This window comes from Scylla paramamosain, chromosome 48 (assembly GCF_035594125.1).
Source record: "Scylla paramamosain isolate STU-SP2022 chromosome 48, ASM3559412v1, whole genome shotgun sequence".
Classification (NCBI taxonomy): Eukaryota; Metazoa; Arthropoda; class Malacostraca; order Decapoda; family Portunidae; genus Scylla; species Scylla paramamosain.
The window spans coordinates 7,215,082-7,236,894 of NC_087198.1; positions in this window are offsets into that span (position 1 = coordinate 7,215,082).

Sequence of the window (21,813 nt, forward strand, 5' to 3'; positions counted from 1 at the left end):
TAGTTGTAGTAATAGTAGATAGTAATAGTAGTTATGCGTGTAATGTCAATATGGTTCATTTTGTAACTGTAATTGGAAAAATTCTCGACTTTATGTTTCTTAAAGGCGTGACGTAATTAGAGAAAACGTATGTATTTTAAGGGGCACCTAGCCTGTACTTCATTATTCCTGTTTATTGCTATTAAAGGAGTTTCTTGATAGTTTTACTTGTATATACTATTTAAATCTACTATTCAATTTATTATGTGTAAGTGGGAGATGTCAGAGAAAGAGCCATATTTATAATTTTCATTTGTAAGGTCAATAAGGTCCATTTTATTAAGTAAATTTATAAGATGCTCGACCTTATGTTTCTTAAATGAGTGACGTAATTAGAGAAAACGTGTGTCTTTTAAGGAACACTAACCTATACTTCATTAATGTGGTTATTGTTGTTATACGAGTTTTCCGGTGTATATACTATTTAAATCTACTATTTTGTGTTGTATAATACTATGTTTGTATGGTAAAACTAAGAGAAAGAGTCATATTTGTAATGTTTACATGTAAGGTCAATATGGTCTAGTCTGTAACTGTAATTTGAAGGATTTTCAACCTTTTGTTTCTTAGTAAATGACGTAATTAGAAAAAACGAATCTTCTTTAAGGGGAAACTAAACAACAATGAATTATTCCTCTTTATTCTTAATACTGCAGATATTTGGGTAGTTTTGGGCGAATATTCTATTTAGACGTAGTGTTTTGTAATGTGCGGCAGTACTAGATGCCACACTGAAGTGGTAGAAGTGAGAGAAGAAGCCTTATTTATGAAATGTGACAGAAAACCTAACAATGAATGGAGGGTGAACAAGGAGGAGCGACAGAGGGAAGAAAGGGGCAAACAACAGGAACAAAAGGAACAACACGAATAGGAGAGAGAGAACAGGAGGAGGAGGAGGAGGAAGAGAAACTGAAAGATACGGAAGAGAAGGAGGAGCAGGAGGAAGAGGAAGAGGAAGAAGAGGAAAACAAAGAAAAACTTCGATAACAAAACTCTCTCTCTCTCTCTCTCTCTCTCTCTCTCTCTCTCTCTCTCTCTCTCTCTCTCTCTCTCTCTCTCTCTCTCTCTCTCTCAGCCGCTGCAGTAATTTATCACACCAACATTCAAACACCTCGCTCATACCGAGATGAAAAGATGAAAAAATGGACAAATATAAAATAATGATCATGTCATAGTGAAATGAGAATTACGAAAAGAATGATAAATAAATCATACAATAAATAAAACAAGTGGCAAGTGTCTTATGTTGACACATCCTGTGATCATGCCACTGCACTGCATCATACTGTCAGTCACAGATTACATTTCGCGCGGTGATCGTGTGCGATAGAGACCAGTCACCCCATACACCCCCATCTGAACCCTCTCAACCTCACCAACCTTCCGTACCACCTCCCTTTCTATATCATCAACCTTTCTCACCTTCCCACCACTCCCACCCCCGCTCACCTTCACCTGTTCCTGCTATTTTTTCTTGTCAGCTTCCTTCTCTTCCATCATCACCCATCGTTCCTTCCCCTCACCACTCACCCTCACCACCCCCACCACCTTCTCCTTCACAGTCAACCCCTCCTTCATCTCACCCGCTCCCTCATCCCTCACCACCACCCGCACCACCTTCTCCTTCACAATCACCTCCTCCTCCATCTCCCCCGCTCCCTCATCCTTCACCATCACCCTCACCACCACCACCACCACCATCACCGCCACCAGCTGCAGAAGACACATTTGACTCAGTCTTTCAACACTCGTATATTATATCAGTCTGAGGAAGAGGAGCACGTTTACACCACTCAACCATCACCATCCTCTCACGAAAACTAGTAGGTAAAATATAAACTGGTTTGTTTTAGACTGAATATTGGTGTGTAAGGCACAATGGAACCATTCCAGATATGCCCATACATAGTATGTTATGATTCTATTTAATTTTGATGAATGTTGGTGGTAGAGTTCAAAGTTTGCCGCACGTGCGGAAATCCCGGATATGGCGCCGGCGCACGTTTTGACTGGCCATGCCGAAGAGGTTAAGGGACTCGTAGTAGTGGTGGTGGTGGTGGTTGTGGCTGTGGTTGTGGTGGTGGTTATAAGAACATAAGAAGTGAGGAGACTGCAAGAGGTCAAGTGATGGCCTACACAAGGCAGCTCCTCTATCCACACCATTGGAGCAATCCAACGCCTACCCATCCCATCTATCCTCCCTATCCATGCTCTCATCTAGCCCTTTTTTTAAACTATCTAATGTTTCACCACTAACCACATGTCTACTTAACCTGTTCCAGTTATTAACCACCCTATATATACATAACAATCTCTACCAGTTATATTAAACCTTCTAACACTATAACTAAAGACAGAGACAGAGACATTTAAGACAGACAGACAGACAGACAAAAAAGACAATTTTAACAACAACCTCTACGAGTTATATTATTAATCACTACAACACTATAACAACAACGACAACATAGCGGTTGTACATATCTGATTAATTAATACCAGAACAAGAGGCAGTGGTATTGTATTTAGTGGTGTGTGTGTGTGTGTGTGTGTGTGTGTGTGTGTGTGTGTGTGTGTGTGAAGTCATGAGGAGATTTGAGACAATAATAAGAATGTCCTCTATATATATATATATATATATATATATATATATATATATATATATATATATATATATATATATATATATATATATATATATATATATATATATATATATATATATATATATATATATATATATATATATATATATATATATATATATATATATATATATATATATATATATATATATATATATATATATATATATATATATATATATATATATATATATATATATATATATATAAGAATAATATAATAATAGGAATAATAAGGATAATAATATTTTTTCACGGTCAACCGTTGGAAGCTCAAACCACCCCTACCCCATCCTCCCTTATCTCTCCCCTACCTCCTCCCCTCCCCTATCTCTCCCCTACCTCCTCCTCTCCCCTTTACTCCCCTCACCCCCTCCCACCCTCCTTGTCTTCCCTTCGTTTTCACTGTCAAGGTCAAATCTGACAGTTTTACCCCCACCACCAACCCCCCCCTCCGTCCCTGTCTCACTCATTTCAAAACACACACACACACACACTCACGTATCATTACGTAGATACCGTAGGAAAGATCTATACCATATTAGCTCTGAGCTAGGGATGTAGGGGAAAAGCTGGCTGTGTCGAGAGACCAGCAGGCGACCAGAAGGTGAATTACACACACACACACACACACACACACACACACACACACACACACACACACGTAATTATGATTTTGAAAGTTTGATTAAATGTCCATTGACCAAATGTCCTTCGTTGAAATGTGCTTTAGCCATCGTTCCGGCCACGAATGAAACCAGGTATATAATTGATTTACAAAGACAGACCATTTTGAGGAAGGCAGAATTGATGGTGCAATGCAAAAATGTGTAGGACTATACCAAAGTAAACTATTAAAATGTATTTATTTTCCAGTTGCAGAAAGGGATCTGATGATGTCCTCCAAACCAATATAATACCACCATTGCTAGTCCTGTTTGGTTATCCCATTAACAAAAAAAAAAAAAACTTATAAGAATAAAAAGTTTGCAAGGTCCTGTATTGCAGTAAGTGGTGGTGGACAACAGTGTGAAAGTTTGTGTTTTATCTCTTCATAATTTACTTATGCATACATTTTGTATTTAGCACTATGAAAGTTGATAGCAAGTTTTTTGCATGCAGGTCGTGGTGCTTTAAAATCAGGACATTTTTTTAATTTGTCAAATCATTACACAAATGTACACTCCTCAGAACCAGAATATAGAACTGGATGTGAAATTGATGGCTGTTCTAGATCATACAAATCTGTAAAGTATCTACTAAGACACATTCGTTCACATCACGCATTATTTTATAATTGCCATCTTAAATAGAGTGAGGGGGAAATTTAAAGTTTGTGATGATTCCTTACCTGATCCAGAGATTAGGATTTGTATGCTGAGTGAAGCTGGTGTGGAAATGATAACTGACGAAGGAAATGAATGTGCTTCATCACATTTAAATATCAACTGGACCCATGAAATTGTTACAAGGCTTTTATCACTGAGAGAGGAGAAGTTGCTCCCTTCTGTAGTTATTAAAGATTTCACTGAACATTTGCAAGACCTTTTGGCTTTGCAGCACACTCAAACTATGAATAAGGTAATAAGTAAACTTAAAGAGGATGGAATTGATCCCAAAACGTTAAATGATCTCATGAATTCCTCATCACCTGCAGGCTTTGTGTGTTTAATATTGAACACCCCAAAATTGTGAACATTTCCTCCGTTTCACAACATCCCATCTCTTAGGTATCAAGTATGAAAAAGGTAACACTTTCAAAAACAACATCTCTACTTGTAAAACTCAATGAAGTAAAGACAGAATTGAGCTATAAAAATGCACAAATCTGCTTTCAAATATATTCAACTCCACACATAATGCCTCTCTCTCTCTCTCTCTCTCTCTCTCTCTCTCTCTCTCTCTCTCTCTCTCTCTCTCTCTCTCTCTCTCTCTCTCTCTCTCTCTCTCACATACATGCATAAACACAACAGCTATAATGAGAGAGAGAGAGAGAGAGAGAGAGAGAGAGAGAGAGAGAGAGAGAGAGAGAGAGAGAGAGAGAGAGAGAGAGAAAGAGAGAGTGGTATCCTCGCCTAACCTGGTAGCACTGCAAGAAAAATACACATCTGGCAATGCAGACCTGCCAGACGCCAGCCAGCCGGGGACCCCACGTCGACACTAGTGCTCTAACCTGACCTAAGTTAACCTAACATAACTAGACTGCATAGACTCAGCTTGCTGTTACACTTGCTGTTGTGCTGTTGTGTGTGAACGGTGACAGATTAACAACATTTCTGCATTATTGACAGGAGAAACACGCTTTTAAAAGACTCTAGTTGAAGTGATGCAGGTTTTCAAGGGTGTTTTTACAGTTGCAGTGACATATTAACAACATTTCTGCATTACTGACAGGAGAAACACGCTTTTAAAAGGCTCTAGTTGAAGTGGCACAGGTTTTCAAGGGTGTTTTTACAGTTACAGTGACATATTAACAACATTTCTGCATTACTGACAGGAGAAACACGCTTTTAAAAGGCTCTAGTTGAAGTGACGCAGGTTTTCAAGGGTGTTTTTAAAGTTGCAGTGACATATTAACAACATTTCTGCATTACTGACAGGAGAAACACGCTTTTAAAAGGATCTAGTTGAAGTGACGCGGGTTTTCAAGGGTGTTTTTGCAGTTGCAGTGACATATTAACAACATTTCTGCATTACTGACAGGAGAAACACGCTTTTAAAAGGATCTAGTTGAAGTGACGCGGGTTTTCAAGGTTGTTTTTTACGGTTCCAGTGACAGATTAACTACATTTCTGCATTACTGACAGGAGAAACACTCTTTTAAAAGGCTGTAGTTGAAGTGACGCGGGTTTTCAAGGGTGTTTTTACAGTTGCAGTGACATATTAACAACATTTCTGCATTACTGACAGGAGAAATGCTTTTAAAAGCTCTAGTTGAAGTGCCGCAGGTTTTCAAGGGTGTTTTTATAGTTGCAGTGACAGATTAACAACATTTCTGCATTACTGACAGGAGAAATGCTTTTAAAAGCTCTAGTTGAAGTGATGCAGGTTTTCAAGGGTGTTTTTACAGTTGCAGTGATAGATTAACAACATTTCTGCATTACTGACAGGAGAAACGCTTTTAAAAGGCTCTAAAAGGCTCTAGTTGAAGTGACACAGGTTTTCAAGGGTGTTTTTTACAGTTCAGTGACATATTAACAACATTTCTGCATTACTGACAGGAGAAACACTTTTAAAAGGCTCTAGTTGAAGTGACGCAGGTTTTCAAGGGCGTTTTTACAGTTCCAGTGACATATTAACAACATTTCTGCATTACTGATAGGAGAAACACACTTTTAAAAGGCTCTAGTTGAACTGATGCAGGTTTTTAAGGGTGTTTTTACAGTTTCAGTGACATATTAACAATGAGTTAAGTTAAGTGATGTCAGGTGTGGTTAGGTGTGGTTAGGAGAGGTTTGGTGTGGTTAGGTGAGATTAGATGTTATTAGGTGATGCTTGGTGTGGTTTTGTTATGATTGGTGAGATTTCGTGAGGTTAGGTGAGTTTAGTTGTGGTTAGGTGAGGTCAGGTGAGCTTAACTGTGGTAACTTCAGGATGGGTGAGGTTATGTGAGGTTACATAAGGTTTCATGAGTTAAGATGATTTTAGGTAATGTTCAGTGGGATTATGTGAGGTTAGGTCATGTTAGCTGAGGTTAAGTGAGTTAAGATGAAGTTAGCTAATGTTGAATGGGGGAATATGAGGTTAGGTGATATTAGCTAAGGTTAGGTAAGGTTAAGAATGGTTAGGAGGGGTTACATGAGGTATGTGTGGTAAGTTGTAGCTAGGTAAGGTTAGGTTAGTTTAGGTGAGGTTAGATATTGTCAGGTATGATTAAGTGAGGTTAGGTGACTTAGGTGAGGTTATGTGAGATTAAATGACGTTAAGAGAGGTTAGGTGAGGTTATGTGTGGTTAAGTGAGGTTAATTGTTAGGTGATGTTTTGTTAGCTTAGGTGAGGTTAGTTGAGGTTAGGTTAGGTTAGGTTATGGGTGGTTAAGTGAGGATAGGTGAGATTAGGTGTGGTTACATAAGGTTAGGTGAGGTTAGGTGTGATTAAGAGAAGTAATGTAAATTTGGTGAGGTTAGGTGAGGCTAGGTGAGATTAGGAAAGATAAAGTGAGGTAGTGTGGTTAGGTAAGGTTAGATGAGGTTAGGTGTGGTTAGTGGTTGTTAAGAGAGGTTAGGTAAGGATAGGTGAGGTTAGTTGAGGTTAGGTTTTGTTAGGTATGGTTAGATGGTGTTAGGTGTGATTAGGTGTGGTTAGGAGAGGTTATGTGATGTTAGATGAGGTGTGGTTAGATGAGGTTAGGTGAGGTTAACTTAGGTTAGGTGTGGATAGGTTAGTTTACATGATGTTAGGTAATGTTTGGTCAGATTATATGTGGTTAAGTGTGGTTAGAAGAGGTTACGTGAGGTTAGTTGTGTTTGATGTTGTTGGTTGATGTTAAGTGTGATTAGGTATGGTTAGGAGAGTTTAGATGAGGTTAGTTGAGGTTAGGTGAGGTTAAGTGTAGTTAGGTGAAGCTATATGAGATTCGGTGAGGTTAGGTGAGGCTAGGTAAGGTTAGGAGATGTATAATAAAGCTAGTTGAGGTTTGATGATGATAGATGAGGTTAGATGTGGATAGGTGTAGAAAGGTGAGGTTAGGTGAGGTTTGCTAAGGCTAGGTGAAGTTATGTGAGTTTAGGTGAGGTTAGCTGTGCTTAGGGGAGGTTTTATGAGGTTAGGTGTGTATTAGTGATGTTATGTAAGGGTAAGTGATGTTATGTGAAGTAAAGTGTGTTTAGGTGAGGTTAGGTGAGGTTATTTATGGTTAGGTTTACTTAGGTGACGTTAGGTGAGGTTAGGTGTGCTTAGGTAAGGTTAGGTGAGGTTAAGTGAAGTTAGGTGTGGTTAGGTGAAATTATGGGAGGTTAGGTAACGTTAGTGAGGTAATGTAGGTGAGGTTAGGTGAGGTTAGGTATAGTTAAGTGAGGTTAGGTAATGTTTGGTGTGGTTATATGAGGTTGGGTGAGATTAGGTAAGGTTAGGTGATGAAAAATAAGGTTATGTGTGATTATGTGAGTTTACATGTGGTTATGTGTGGCTAGTTGTGATTAGTTGAGGTTAGGTGAGATAAGATAATATTACATAATATTATGTGAGGTTAGGTGACTTAGGTTAGGTTAGTTAAGGTTACTTAATGGTAGGTGAGATTAGAAGAGGTTAGGTAATGTTATGTATGGTACAATGAATTTAAGTGAGGTTATGTTAAGATGATGTTAGGTGAGGTTAAGAAGCGCTAGATGAATTTAGGTGAGATTATGTGAGATTATTCGAGGTTGGGTGAGGTTAGGAGAGGTTAGGTGAGAATAGGTGATCAGGTGTGTTTATGAGAGGATATGTGAGATTAGGTGGGTATGTAAATTCAACTGAGGTTATGAAAGTTTATGGGAGTTTATGGGAAGTATGGTGAAGTTAGGTGAGGTTAGGTGAAATTTAGTGTGGTTAAGTGAGATTTGATTTGGTTAATATGGTTATAAGGTTAGGTGAGGTTAGGTGAGGTTTGGTATGGTTAGGTAAGTTAGGTGAGGTTAGATGTGGTTAGGTTAGGTGATGTGAGGTTACATTGTTAAGTGTGGATAGGAGAGGATAGATGAAATTAAATGAGGTTAAATTAGATTATATGAGGTTATATAAGGTTAGGTGTGGTTAGGTGAGGTTTGGTCAGGTTAGATGTGGTTAGGTGAGGATAAGTGAGGTTAAGTTAGGATAAGTAAGGTTAGGTGAGGTTAGGTGGGATTATGTGACCTTAGGTAAGGTTCATTGAGGTTAGATGAGTTTAGTAGATGTTTGGTGAGGGTAAGTGAGGTTAGGTGATATTAGGTATGGTTAGGTGAGGTTAGGAATAATTAACTAAGAAGTTACTTGAAGTTAAGGGATATTAGGTGAAATTTGTTAAGGTTATGTGAGGTTATGTGAAGTCAGTTTTGGTTAGGTGAGGTTAGGAGATGCTGCATGATGTTAAGTGAGGTTTGGCATACTTATGTGAAATTGAGTGAGTTTACAGAGGTTAGGTGAGATCAGGTGATGTTAGATGCAGTTATATGAGGTTATATATGGTTAGGTGAAGTTAGGTGAGGTTAGGTGTGCTTTTTTTTTTAAATTAGGTGATGTTAGAAGAGTTTATGTTAGGATAGGTGAAGTTAGGTGTATTTAGCTTAGGTTATGTTAGGTTAGTTTAATTTAGGTGAGGTTACAAGAGATTAGGAAAGGTTTGGTATTGTTAAATGAGGTTAATTGAGGTTATGTGTTTTTATGTGAGGGTAGGTGATGTTAGGTGAGGTTAGGTGTGCTCATTCGAATTTTTGGTGAGTTTAGGAGAGGTTATGTTAGGATAGGTGAAGTTAGGTATGTTTAGAAGATGATTGGTGAGGTTAGTTAAGGTTAGTTGTGTTTAGGTGAAGTTAGATGAGGTTGATTATGATTAGGTGTTGCTAAAAGAGGTTAGTTGGGGTAAATTGAGGTTAAGTGTGGTTAGATAAAGTGAAGTGAGGTAATGTGAGGATAGGCGAGGTTAGGTGTGCTTAGGTGAAGTTAAGGTAGGTTAGTTGAGGTAAATTGAAGTTAGGTGGGGTTAGATGAAGTGAAGTGAGGTAATATGAGGATAGATGGGGTTAGGTTTGATTATGTAAGGTTATGTTAGGTTAGGTGTGCTTAGGTGTTGTTAGGTGAGGTTAGGTGAAGTTAGGTGCGATTATGGGAGGTTAGGTAAAGTTAGGTTAGAATAGGTGTTATTTGTTGAGGTTAGGTGTGTTTATGTGAGGTTAGGTGAGGTTATGTATGGTTAGGTGAGGTTAGGTGGTGTTAGGTGTGGTTAGGTGTGCTGAGATGAGGTTAGTTGAGGTTAGGTAATATAAGTTATGCTTAGAAGGATTAAGTGAGGTTAGATGAGGTTATGTTTACTTAGCTAAGGTTAGGTGACGTTAGGACAGGTTAGATTTTAATAAGTTTGGTTATGTGAAATTAGGTGTCGTGAAGTGTGGTTAGGTGAGGTTAGATGAGGTTAGGTGTAGTTAGGAAATTTTGTGAGGTTAGGAATGGTTAGTTAAGGTTAGATGAGGTTAGGTATAGTTAGATGAGATTAAGTGTAGTTAGTTACGTTAGGATACATGAGGATAGATTACGATAGGATACATGAGGTTAGATAAGGTTAAGTGAGGTTAGGTTAGGTTAGATGAAATTAGGTTTGTTAGGTGAGGTATGGTGAGGTTAGTTGAGGTTAGGTAAAATTAGGTGAGGTTTGGTGAGTTTAAATGACGTTAGGTAAGGTTAGGTGAGGTTTTGTAATATTAGTAGAGGTTAGTTGAGGATAAGTGAGTTAGGTGACGTTATGTATGGCTAAGTGAGGCTAGGTATGGTTAGGTGTGGTTAGGTGAGGTTAGATACAGGTGTTTTGGTGAGTTTAGCTGAGTTTAGGTGAGGTTAAGTGAGATGATGTGTGTTTATGTGAGGTTAGGTAACATTAGGTGTATATAGGTGTTATTATATGAGATTAGGTGAGATTAGATTAAGTTAGGTGATTTAGGTAAGTTTAGGTTATGTTTAGTTATGTTAAGAGAGGTTATGTGAGGTAAGGTGAGGTTAGGCATACTTTGTTAAACGTTAAAATCTACCAGGTTAAATGAGGTCAGCTGTGGTTAAATGAGGTCAGGTCATGTTAGGTGTGTTTATGTGAGATTAGGTAGGAGTAGGTACTGTTAGGTGAGGTTAGGTGTGCTTAGGCAAGGTTAGGTGAGGATAGGAGAGGTTAAGTGAGGATAGGTGAGGTTAAGAGCGTTTAGATGATAGGTGAGGTTAGGTAAGTTTAGTTATATTTTAGATGTGGTTAGGTGAGGTTAGATGAGGTTAGGTGTGATTAGGAGAGTTTAAGAGAGGTTAAGTGAGGTTAGATGAGGTTAGGTGTTAAGTGAGGTTAGTTGAGGTTAGGTGAGGTTATGTAAGGTTAGATGTGGTTAGGTGTGATTAGTTAATGTTAGGTTTGATTGGGTTATGTTACATGAGGTTAGGTGACTTAGGTAAATTTAGGTTAAGTTAGGTAAGGTTAGTAGAGGTTAGCTGAGGCTATGTGAGGTTAGGTGATTCTAGGTATGGCTAGGTGAGGTTAGGTATGGTTATGTGTGGTTAAGTGAGGTTAGGTGAGATTAGGTGTGGTTAGGTAACTTAAGTTTATTTAGGTTAGGTTAGGTAAGGTTAGGAGAAGTTAGGTGAGGTTAGGTGTCGTTAGGTGTGGTTATGTGAGTTTAGGTGTGGTTATATGTGGTTAGATGTGGTTAAGAAAGGTTAGATGAGGTTAGGCGTGGTTAAGTGAGGTTAAGTGAGGTTACTTTAGTTTTTGTTTGGATAGGTGGAGTTAAGTGTGCTTAGAAGAGATTAGGGGAGTTAAGGTGTGGTTAGGTGAAGTTATGTGAGGTTTGGTGGTTAGGTAAGGGTGTGTGAGGTTAAGTGTCAGTTCGTATGGTAAGGTGATGTTAAGTGACGTTCGATGTAGTGAGTTGAAGTTTTGTGAGGTTAGGTGAGGTTAAGTGTGCTTAGGTGAAGTTGTATGAGTTTAGGTGTGCTTAAGTGATATTGGGAAAGGAGGTGATGTTCGGTGATGATAGGTAAAATTAGGTGAGATTAGGTAACGTTAGGTATAATTAGGTGAGGTTAAGTGAGGTTAGGTGTGGTTAGTTGAGAATAGGTGATCTTATGTGATTTTAGGTAAGATCAAGTGAGATAAGATGAGGTTAGGTAATGTTAAGGTGGGGTTAGGTAAGGTTAGAAGAGGTTGAGCAAGGTTAGGTAAGATTAGGTGAGGTTAGATGATATTTGCTGAGGTTAGGTGAGGTTAAGTTGTTTTATGCATATTCAGGTGATGTTAGATGGTGTGGTTACCTGTGATTATGTGACTTTAGGTAAGGGTAGCTAAGATTAGGTAAGTTTAGGTGAGGTAGGTGAGTTTAGGTGAGGTTGGGTGTAACTTGGTGTGGTTATTTGAGATATGTGATGTTAGATTTGATTAGGTGAGATTAGGTGACTTAGGGTAGTTTAGGTGAGGTTTGTTGTATTTAGGTGATGTTTGGTGAGAATATGTGTTGTTAGTGAGGATAGGTGAAGTTTAATGAGATTAGGTGTGGTTATGTAAGGTTAGGTAATGTTATGTATAGTTAGGTGAGGTTAAGTGAGATTTGTTAAAGTTAGGTGAGGTTAGGTAAGGTTAAGTGAGGTTATTTTATGATAGATGAGGTTAGGTGACTTTAGGTATGGTTAGGTGAGGTTAGGTGAAGTTAGGAAAGGTTAAGTCACATTATGTGTGGTGAGGTGAAGTTACATTAGGTTGGGTAAGGTTAGGTAAGATTAGGTGAGGTTAGATGTTATTAGGTAAAGTTATGTGAGGTTAGATGTGGTTAGATGTGGTTAGTGAAGGATAGGTGAAGTTATGTGATTTTAGCTAAGATTATGTGAGCTTGTGATGTTTGTGAAATAATGTTAGGTGATGTTAAGTGATGTTAAGTGATAATAGCTGAAGTTAGGTTCAGTGAGGTTAGGTGAGGTTAATTGAGGTTAGGTGAGATTAGGTGCGGTTAGGTGTGATCAGGTGACTCTGAGTGAGGTTTGGTGATGTTAGGTGTGGTTAGGTGAGGTTATATGAGGTTAAGTTTGGTTGGGAGTGGTTATGTTACGTTAGCTGCGATTAGGTAAATTAGGTTTGGTTAGAAGTTATGTAAGGTTAGGAGAGTTTAGGTGAGGTTAGGTGCTGTTAGATGAGATTAGGTGTGGTAATATGAGGTTAGGTGGGGTCAGGTGAGGTTAGGGTAGGTTAGCTGAGGATAGGAGACGTTAGGAAAGGTTAGGTGAGGCTAGTGAGTTTTTTAGAGGATAGGTGTGATTAGGTGAGGTTAGTTGAAGTTAGGTTAGGTTAGTTAGATTCGGTAAGGTTAACTGAGGTTAGGTGAGCTTATTTTAAGATTAGGTGAGGTTAGGCGAGGTTAGGTGACATTATATGTGGTTATATAAAGTTTAAGTGTGTTTAGGTATGGTTAGGTGAGGTTAGGGAAAGATAGGTGATGTTAGGTTAGGCTAGATGTGATTAGATGTGATTTGGTGATGTCAGTTGTGATTAGGAATGGTTAGGTGACTTAGGTGACGTTATGTTTGGTTATGTGAGGTTAGGAGAGGTTAAATGATGCTAGGTAAGGTAAGTTATATGAGGTTAGGCATGCTTAGGTAAGGTTATGTGAGGTTAGGAGATGATAGGTAAGTTTAGGTGAAGTTAGATATGTATAGGTCTGGTTATTAGCTGTTTGTTGAGGTTAAGTGAGGTTAATTGTTGTTTGGTGTGGTTAGGTGAGGTTAGTTGTTGTAACTTGTGGTTAGTAGGGTTTATGTTATGTTAAATGAGGTCAGGTTTGGTTAAGAGAGGTTAAGAGAGGTTGTTAGCAGTGGATATGTGTGATTATGTGTGGTTAGGAGAGGTTTAGTTAGGTTAAGTGGGGGTAGGTCTGGTTAGGTGAAGTTTCATGAGATTAGGTGAGCTTAGGTCAGGCTAGGTAAAACTAGGTGAGGTTAGGTGTGGAATGCTGTTGTAATATGAGATTAGGTCAGGTTAGTTTAGGTTATGTGAGGTTAGGTGTGTTTAGGTGTGCTTAGGTAAGGCTAGTTTTCCTGCTAGGTGAGGTTTAGGTTTAATGAGGTTAGGCAAGTGTAGGTGATGTAAGGTAAGGTTAAGTGTTCATAGGTGAGTTTAGGCAAGTTTACTTTAAGTTATGTGTGCTTAGGTGAGGTTAGATGTACTTAGGTAAGGTTAGTTGTGGTTAGGTGAGATTAGGTATGTTTAGGTGAGGTTAGGTATGGTTAGGTGATATTAGGTATGTTTAGGTGAAGTTAGGTGAAGTTAGATGAATTTAGGTATGGTAAGGTGAGGTTAGAAAGGTTAGGTGTGCTTATGAGAGGTTCGGTGAGGTTAAGGAAGGTTAGGGTTGCTTAGGTGAGGTTAGGTGAGGTAAGGTGTGCTTAGGTAAGATTAGGTTAGGTGAAATTAGGACAGGTTAGGTGATGTTATGTGATGTTGGGTAATACTAGGTATGGTTAGGTGTGTTTAGGTAAGGTTAAGTAAAGTTAGGTTTGTTTAGTAGTGGTTAGGAGAGGTGAGGCGAGGTTAGGCGAGGCTAAATGTGGTTACATAAGGTTAAGTGAGGTTAGGTGAAGTTAGGTTAGGTGAGGTTAAGTAAGGTGAAGTTAGGTTAGGTGAGGTTAAGTAAGGTTAAGTGAGATTAGTTAAGGTTAGGTGAGCATAAGTTAGGTGTGCTTACGGTGATTAGGTAAGGTTAAGATTTTTTAGGGTTATTAGGTGAGTTTATGTATCCTTACATGAGGATAGATGAGGTTAGGACAGGTTAGGAGAGGTTAGGTGAAGTTAGGTAATTCTGGGTGTGATTACGTGTGGTATGGGATGAGGGTTATGAGAGGTTAGGTGATGTTAGGTGAATTTAAATGAGGTTAGGTGAAGTTAAATGAGGTTAGATGTAGTTAGGTTAGTTTAATTAAGGTTAGGTGAGGTTAGCTGAAATTAGGTGAGGTTAGGTGAAGTTATGTTAAGTTACGTTATATTTGGTTAGGTTGAGGTAAGGTGAGGTTAGGTAAGGTGAGCTGAGATTATGTGAGCTTGCATGAGGTTAGGTAACGCTACATATGGTTAGGTGAGGTTGTGTTATAATTATGATAAGGTGTGGTTAGGTGAGGTTAGATAATATTAGGTCAGGTTATGTGAGGCTAGATGAGGTTATGTAAGGTGAGCTGAGGCAAGATGAGTTTAACTGAGGATAGGTATGGTTACTTGAGGTGAGATTAGGTGTGGTTAGGTGTAATTAGTTGAGGTTAGGTGTGATTAGGTGAAGTTAGGTGAGGTTAAATCAGGTAAGGAATGCTTATATTAGGTTTTGCTAGGTTATGAGAGGTTTGGTGATGTCTAGTGAGGTTAGTTGTGGTTAGGTGTGGCTAGGAGAAGTTAAGTGAGGTTAGCTGAGGTTAGATGAGGTTAGGTACTGATGGGTGTGGTTAGGTGTGGTTAGGAGAGGTTATGTGAGGTTAAGAGGTTTAAATGAGGTGAGGTGAGGTTAAGTGAAGTTACTTGTGGTTATGTGAGGTTAGTTCATGTCTAGGTGAGGTTAGCAGAGGTTATGTAAGGTTAGGTGAGGCTAGGTGAGGTTATGCGTGGATAAGTGTTGTAAAGAGAGATAATGTGAGGTTCGGTAAGGTTTGTTTGGGTTATGTGAGATTAGGTAAGGATAGGTGTGATTAGGTGAGGTTTCTTGAGGGTGTGATTGCTTAAGTGAGGTTAGGTTTGGTAAGTTTAGATGAGGTTAGATGTTGTTAGGTGAGGTTAGGTGTGTTTAGCTGAGGTAAGTTGAGGTTAGGTAAGTTTTTAGGTGTGGTTAGGTGAGGTTAGGAGAGTTTAAGTTTGCTTAGGGAAGTTTACATGAGGTTATAACAGGTTATGTGACGTTAGTTGAGATTAAGTGTAATTATGTGTGGTTAGTAGATGTTAGGTCATATTAGGTGAGGATAGTTCTGGTTTGGTGTGATTATTTAAGGTTAGGTTTGGTTAAGTGTGGTTAGGAGAGCTTAGGTGAGTTTCATTAAGGTCAGCTTTGGTTAGAAGTTAGATTGTGTTATTTGTGGGTAGGGATGGTTAGGTGATATTAGGAGACCTTAGGTGAGGTTAAGTGAGGTTAGGTAAGGTTATGTGAGATTAGGTAATGTTAGGTGTGCTTAGATGAGGTTACAGGAGGTTATGTGTCCTTAAGTAAGATTATGTATCGGTATGTGAGGTTAGAGAGAATGGGTGTGTTTGGGTGAGGTTAGGTAAGGTTAGTTGAGGTTATGTGTGCTTAGGTGACATTAACTTGAGGTTAGGTGTGCTTAGGTGGGGATAGGTGAAGTTAGGTGAGGTTAGTTAATGCTAGGAGTGGTTAGGTTTGGTTAGCTGAGGTTAGATGAGGTTAAGTGTGTTCTGGAGTGGTAATGAGAGGATAAGAGATGTTAGGTGAGGCTAGAGGCTAGAAGAGGTTAGGTATGGTTAAGTGAGGTTGGGTGAGATTACTTGAAATTAGGTGAGATTAGGTGAAGCTAGGTTAATTTAGGTTAGGTTAGGTTTGGTTACGTGAAGTGAGGTTAGGTGAGGTTAGCTGAGATTAGGTGAGGTTACATGAGGCTAGCTAGGTGATGTTACATATTGTTAGGTAAGGTTAGGTGAAATTAGTTGCAGTTTTGTGTGATTAGGTGAGGTTAGGTGTGACTAGATGAGGTTAGATAACTTAGGTGTGGCTAGGTTAGTTTATGTGAGGTTTGGAGAGAGTAAGTGATGATAGGTGAGGGTATGTGAGGTTAGGCAAGCTTATATGACGTTACATAATGTTAGGAGAGATTTGGCGAGTTTTGGTGAGGTTAGGTGTGGTTTGGAGAGATTAGGAGATGTTTGGTGAGGATAGTTGCGGTTTGGTTTGGTTAGGTGAGGTTAGGTGTGGTTAGATATGGATAGGAGAGTTCAAGTGAGGTTAGGTGAGGTCAGGTTTGGTTAAGTGAGGTTAGGTGAAGATAGGTATGAATATATGTGGTTAGGTGTAGTTAGGAGAGGTTTGGTGAGGTTAGGTAGTTTAGGTGAGGTTAGTTGAAGTTAGGTAAAGTTACTTGAGATTTAGTGAGGTAAAGTTTTGAGATTTTAGGTGAGGGCTGGTAAGTTGAAGTGAGTCTAGGTGAGGTTATGAGTGGATATGTATGGTAACATGAGGTTAGGTAAGGTTTGGTGAGGTCAGGTGAGGTTATTTGAGGTTAGGTGAGGTTAGGTGTGCTTAAGAGTGAGGTTAAATTATGTTAGGTGTGCCTAGGTAAGGTTACGTTATGTGTACTTAGGTGAAGTTAGGTTAGGTTAGGTTAGGTTAGGTTAGGTTAGGTTAGGTAATTCTAGGTGTGGTTAGGTATGGTTATGTGAGGTTAGGTGAGATTAAGTGTCGTTAGGTGAGGTTACATGTCGTTAGGAGAAGTTATCTGAGTACAGGAGAGGTTCGGTGTTGTTAATTGAGATTAGGTGAGCTTCGCTAAGTTTTAGGTAATGTTAGGTAAAGTTAGGTGAGGTTAAGTGAGGTTAAGTGAAGTTAGATAAGATTATGTTTTGTTAGGAGAGGTTAGGTGAGGTTAGATGTGATTAGGTGTGGTTAAGTGTGGTTAAGTGAGGTTATGTGAGCTTAGGTGTGGTTAGGTGATGAACGGTAAGGTAAGGTGTAGATTGAGGTTAAAAGAGTTTGTGTGCTTAGGGGATGTTGGGTGAGGTTAGGTGAGGTCAGGTGTGATTAGGTAAGGTTAGTTGAGTTTAGCATAGGTTAGGTTATGTTAGGTGAGGATAAGGATGAGGTTAAGTGAGGTTAGGTGTGGTTAGGAGAAGTTAGGTGAGGTTCTGTGAGTAAGGTTAAGTTTTGTTACATAAAATCAGGTATAGCTAGGTGAGGTTAGGTGTGGTAAGGTGAGGTTAGTTGAGGTTAGCTAAGTTTAGGTGAGGTTAGGTGATGTTACATAAGTTTAGATGAAGTTAGCTGGTATTAGGTATGGCTAGGTAAGATTAGTTTGTATTAAGTGCGGTTAGGTGAAGTTAGATAAGGTTTCGTGAAGCTATGTAAGGTTAGGTGAGGTTAAGTAAGGTTATATGAGGTTAGTTTAGGTTAAGTGAGATTATGTGTGTTAGGTGAGGTTATGTGACGTTAGGTGTGGTTAGGTGTTGTTAGGTGAAGTTAGGTAAATTTTAGGGGCGATTAAGTGAGGAGAGATTAGGTGAGTTGAAGAGAGGTAAGGTAAAGTTAGGTATGTTATATAAGGTTAGGTCCTGTTAGGTGAGGTTAGGTGAGGTTATATGTGGTAAGGTGATATTAGGTTATATTATTTGTGCTCACATTAGGTTACGTAACGTGACGTAAGAAGAGGTTAGTTTAGGTTAAGTGAGGTTAAATGTGGTTATATGTTGTTATGAGAGGTTAGGTGAGGATAGATGATACTATTGTTGGTTAGGTGCGGTTAGTTGATTTAAGTTGAGGTTACGTATGGTTAGGTGAGGTTAAGTTAGGTTTGGTGAAATTAAGTGTGTTAGGTGTGGTTAAGTTATGTTTGATGAGGTTAGGAGTGGTTAGGTGATGTTAGCTGAGGTTACCTATGGGTAGGTATGAATAAGTAATGTTAGGTGAGGTTAGTTGAGGTTACCTTTGGTTAGTCGAGGTTACATGCGGTTAGGTGTGGTTATATGGTGAGATTTGGTGAGGTTAGGTGTGTCTAGGTGAAGTCAAGAGAAGTTAGGTAAAGTTATTTATAATTATGTAAGGTTAGGTGCTATTAGCTAATGTTATGTGAGGTTAGGTGTGCTGAAGTTAGTTTACTAAAGGCTACCTGAGGTTAGAAGAAGGTAGGTGAGGTTAATGATTAGATGTGGTTAGGTGCGGTTAGGAGAGTTTAGGTGAGGTTAGGAGAGATTAAGTGTAGTTTGGTGTCTTTAGGTGATATTAGCTGTGGTTAGCTGAGATTAAGTGAGGTTGTGTGTTGTATGGTGAGAATAGATGAGGTTAGGAAAGGTAATATGAGGTTAAGTAAGGTTAGATGAGGTTACTTGTGGTTAGGTAAGGTTATATGGTGTTAGGTGTCTTGTTAGATGAGGGTAGATGAGGTAAAGTGAGGTTAAGTGTAATTAGTTGAGGTTATATGACTTAGGTGAGGTTAGATGAAATTAGGAGAGGTTAGGTGATATTAGGTGTGGTTAGGTGAGGTTATGTGAGGTTAAGTGAGGTTAGCTATGATAAGATGTGGTTAGGTGAGGATCAGTTAGGTTAGGTGAGGTTAGGTGAGGCTATGTGTGATTACATAAAGTTAGATGAGATTAGCTAAGGTTACTAAAAGTTAGATAGGATTTGGTGAGGTGTGTTAGAAGAGGTTAGGTAATATTAGGTGTTTTAGGAGAAGTTAGCTGAGGTTAGGTAAGGTTAGAAGGTTAGGTGAGGGTTGGTGAGGTTTGGTAAGGTCATGTGCGATTAAATGAGATTAGTAGAAATTAAGGTAAGTTAGGTGAGGCTAAGTGGGAGAAATTAAGGTTAAGTGAGGTTCGGTCAGGTTACGAGATGGTAGGTGAGTTTATCTGAGGTTACATGAGCTTATGTGACGTTAGATGACATAAAGTGTGCTTAGGTGAGAGTAAGTGAGGTTATATTTGCCTAGGTGAGGTTATTTGAGGTTAGGTGAGGTCAGGTGAACTTAGGTTACGTGAGGTAAGGTTAGGTAAGATTATGTGTGGTTAGGTGAGATTAGGTGAGGTTAGGTGAGGTCAGGTTAGGTTAGATTAGTTAGGTTAGGTGAATTTAGGTGTAATTAGGTGAGAATAGGTGTGCTTAAGTGAAATTAGGTGAGGTTAGGACAAGTTTTGCTTGGTGAAGTTAGATGAGGTTAGGTATGGTTAATCATAGTTAGGTGAGGTTAGGTGTGGTTAGTTGTGGTTAGGAGAGGTTATGTGAGGTTAGTTGAGATAATGTGAGGTTATGTGAGGTTAAGTACGGTTATGTAAAGATATGTGAGATTAGGTGAGGTTAGGTAATGTTAGGTGTGGTTCTGATTGATTAGTTAAGGATAGTTGAGTGTTAAGTGAGGTTACATAAGGTTAAGTGATATTAGGTAAGGTTAGGTAAACTTACATGAGGTTAAGTATTTGATTGTAAGGTTAGCTGAAGTTAGATGATATTAGCTGAGATTAGAGGATGTTATATGATGTTATATGAGGTTACGTTATGAGTGATTAGTATGAGTGATTAGGATATTTGAAGTTAGGTGAAGTTAGGTAAGGTTAGGTGAGGTTAGGTGAGGTTAAGTGAAGTTAGGTGATATTAATTGCGGTTAGTTGTCAGCAGCTGAGGTTAGGTGAGGTTAAATGTGGTTAGGAGATGTTAGGTATTAATAGGTGAGGTTATGTTAAGTTAGGTATTGTTAGGTGAGATTAGGTGAGGTTAGGTAAGGTAGGGTGATGTTTGAATACTTGGGTGAGGTTACATGAGGTTAGGTAAGGTTAAGAGAGGCTAGGTATGGTTAGGTGTGGTTGGATGATGTTTCTTATTTAGGTGAGGTTACTTGAGGTTAGGTGTGTTTGGGTGAGGTTTGGTGAGGTTAGATGAGGATAACTGATGATAAGTGAGTTAAGGTAAGGTAAGTTTAGGTGAGGTTATGTAAGGTTAAGTGTGGTAATGTGAAATTAGTTGAAGTTAGGTGAGATTATGCGAGTTTAAGTGAGGTTAGATGTGGTTGGATGAGGTTAGGTTATGTTAGGTGTAGTTAGGTGTTGTTAGGTGAGGTTAGGTGAGGATAATTGATGATGATGAGTTGAATTAAGTTAAGGTTAGGTGAGAGTAAAATAATAATAATAATAATAATAATAATAATAAGAAGAAGAAGAAGAAGAAGAAGAAGAAGAAGAAGAAGAAGAAGAAGAATTATGATAATAATAATAATAATAATGATAACAATAATAATAATAATAATAATAATAATAATAATAATGATAATAATAATAATGATAATAATAATAATAATAAAAATAATAATAATAATGATAATAATAATAATAATAATAATAATAATAATAATAATAATAATAATAATAATAATAATAATAAAAATAATAATAAATGGTTTATTATTCAGGCAGTTTACAAACTGAAAATGTACACAGATGGGTGGGGAAATACTTAACATTAATCCTGAAGCTAGGTCTAATCTAGAAGCGAAATACTATTGATTGATGGCTCGTACCATGGTGGGAATCGCGCTGAGTCTGTACCGGTCCGTGCGCGGCACCCTTAGTGGCGTTATCTTATTGTGGTGTTTGGTGGCACGGACTGGGTGAGGCGTGTCAAGCGGCAGCATGTGTCTGAGAGTTGGATGATGCAAAAGTCCCCTTCCAAATTCCACCAAAGCCTCTCGGTGCCTGGTGTATATTCTGAACAGACTCAGGGTGGTCAGGACTTCATCATAGGTTGTGTAGGCAGGACCAAGGATGACCCTTCACGCCCTTTTCTGCAGGCTCTCTAGCTGGAGCTGTTGAGTGTGTGTGAGGGAGAAGAACCACGCTGGGGAGACATACATATGTTTTGGGGAGGATGGAGTCGAGTTACACCCCCCTTAACTTGTCTGTCGGCGTCCCCAGCGACCTGAATCTGCGCAGCATGTACAGCCTGTAAGTATCCGATCTTACGGTGCTGGCGACAAGCTACTTCCATGTCAGCTGGACGTCCACCGTGACTCCGAGAAGCTTGGCACATTAGACCATCTGGAGGGAGTACGGGCTCACCGTGAGCTGGGGAGGGGGCACTGGTAAAGAGGAGGTACAGGAATGCATCACCACAGTTTTGCTGTGGTTAATGGTCATCCTGTTCTTTTTCGTCCACTTCTGCAGTCGCTCCAAGATTGCATGCATTGGCGAGTAGTCCGGGTTCTTGTTGCAGACTGGGATGCTGATGGTGCAGTCATCCTCATACTTCCAGTGATGGGGGTGTCAGTGAGTGCGTCGTTAATCAGGAGTAGTAAGCATAGTGGACCCATCGTGGTCCCCTGGGAGATCCCACATGTCAGCTGTTGGAAATTAGAGACAGAGCCCTGGTAGCGAACAGCCTGACGCCTCCTTGAGAGGAAGTCGGCTACACACGCTACCAGGTTAGGAGGGAGACCCAGACCTTGCTGATGACAAAAATATGATCAACAAGATCAAAGGCTTTTTTGAAGTTCAGAAAAGCAACAGCTAGAGAGGTGCTTCGCTTGCCCAAGTGGCTGTGGATGAATTGAAGGACGCTGGTCAGGTAATGGGAGGTGAAGGTGGCTTTGATATTGCCAAACTGTCTGATATCCACGGTATTATAACTTTGGTGTAGGCCCAGTCATACACAAAATCTTCGCAAATAAGGCTAGGGATAGGGGTGATAGAGACTGGCCTGAGGTCAACGAGTGACTGGACTGGAAGTTTTGGGGATGAGAGTGACGCAAGATGTCTTCCAGT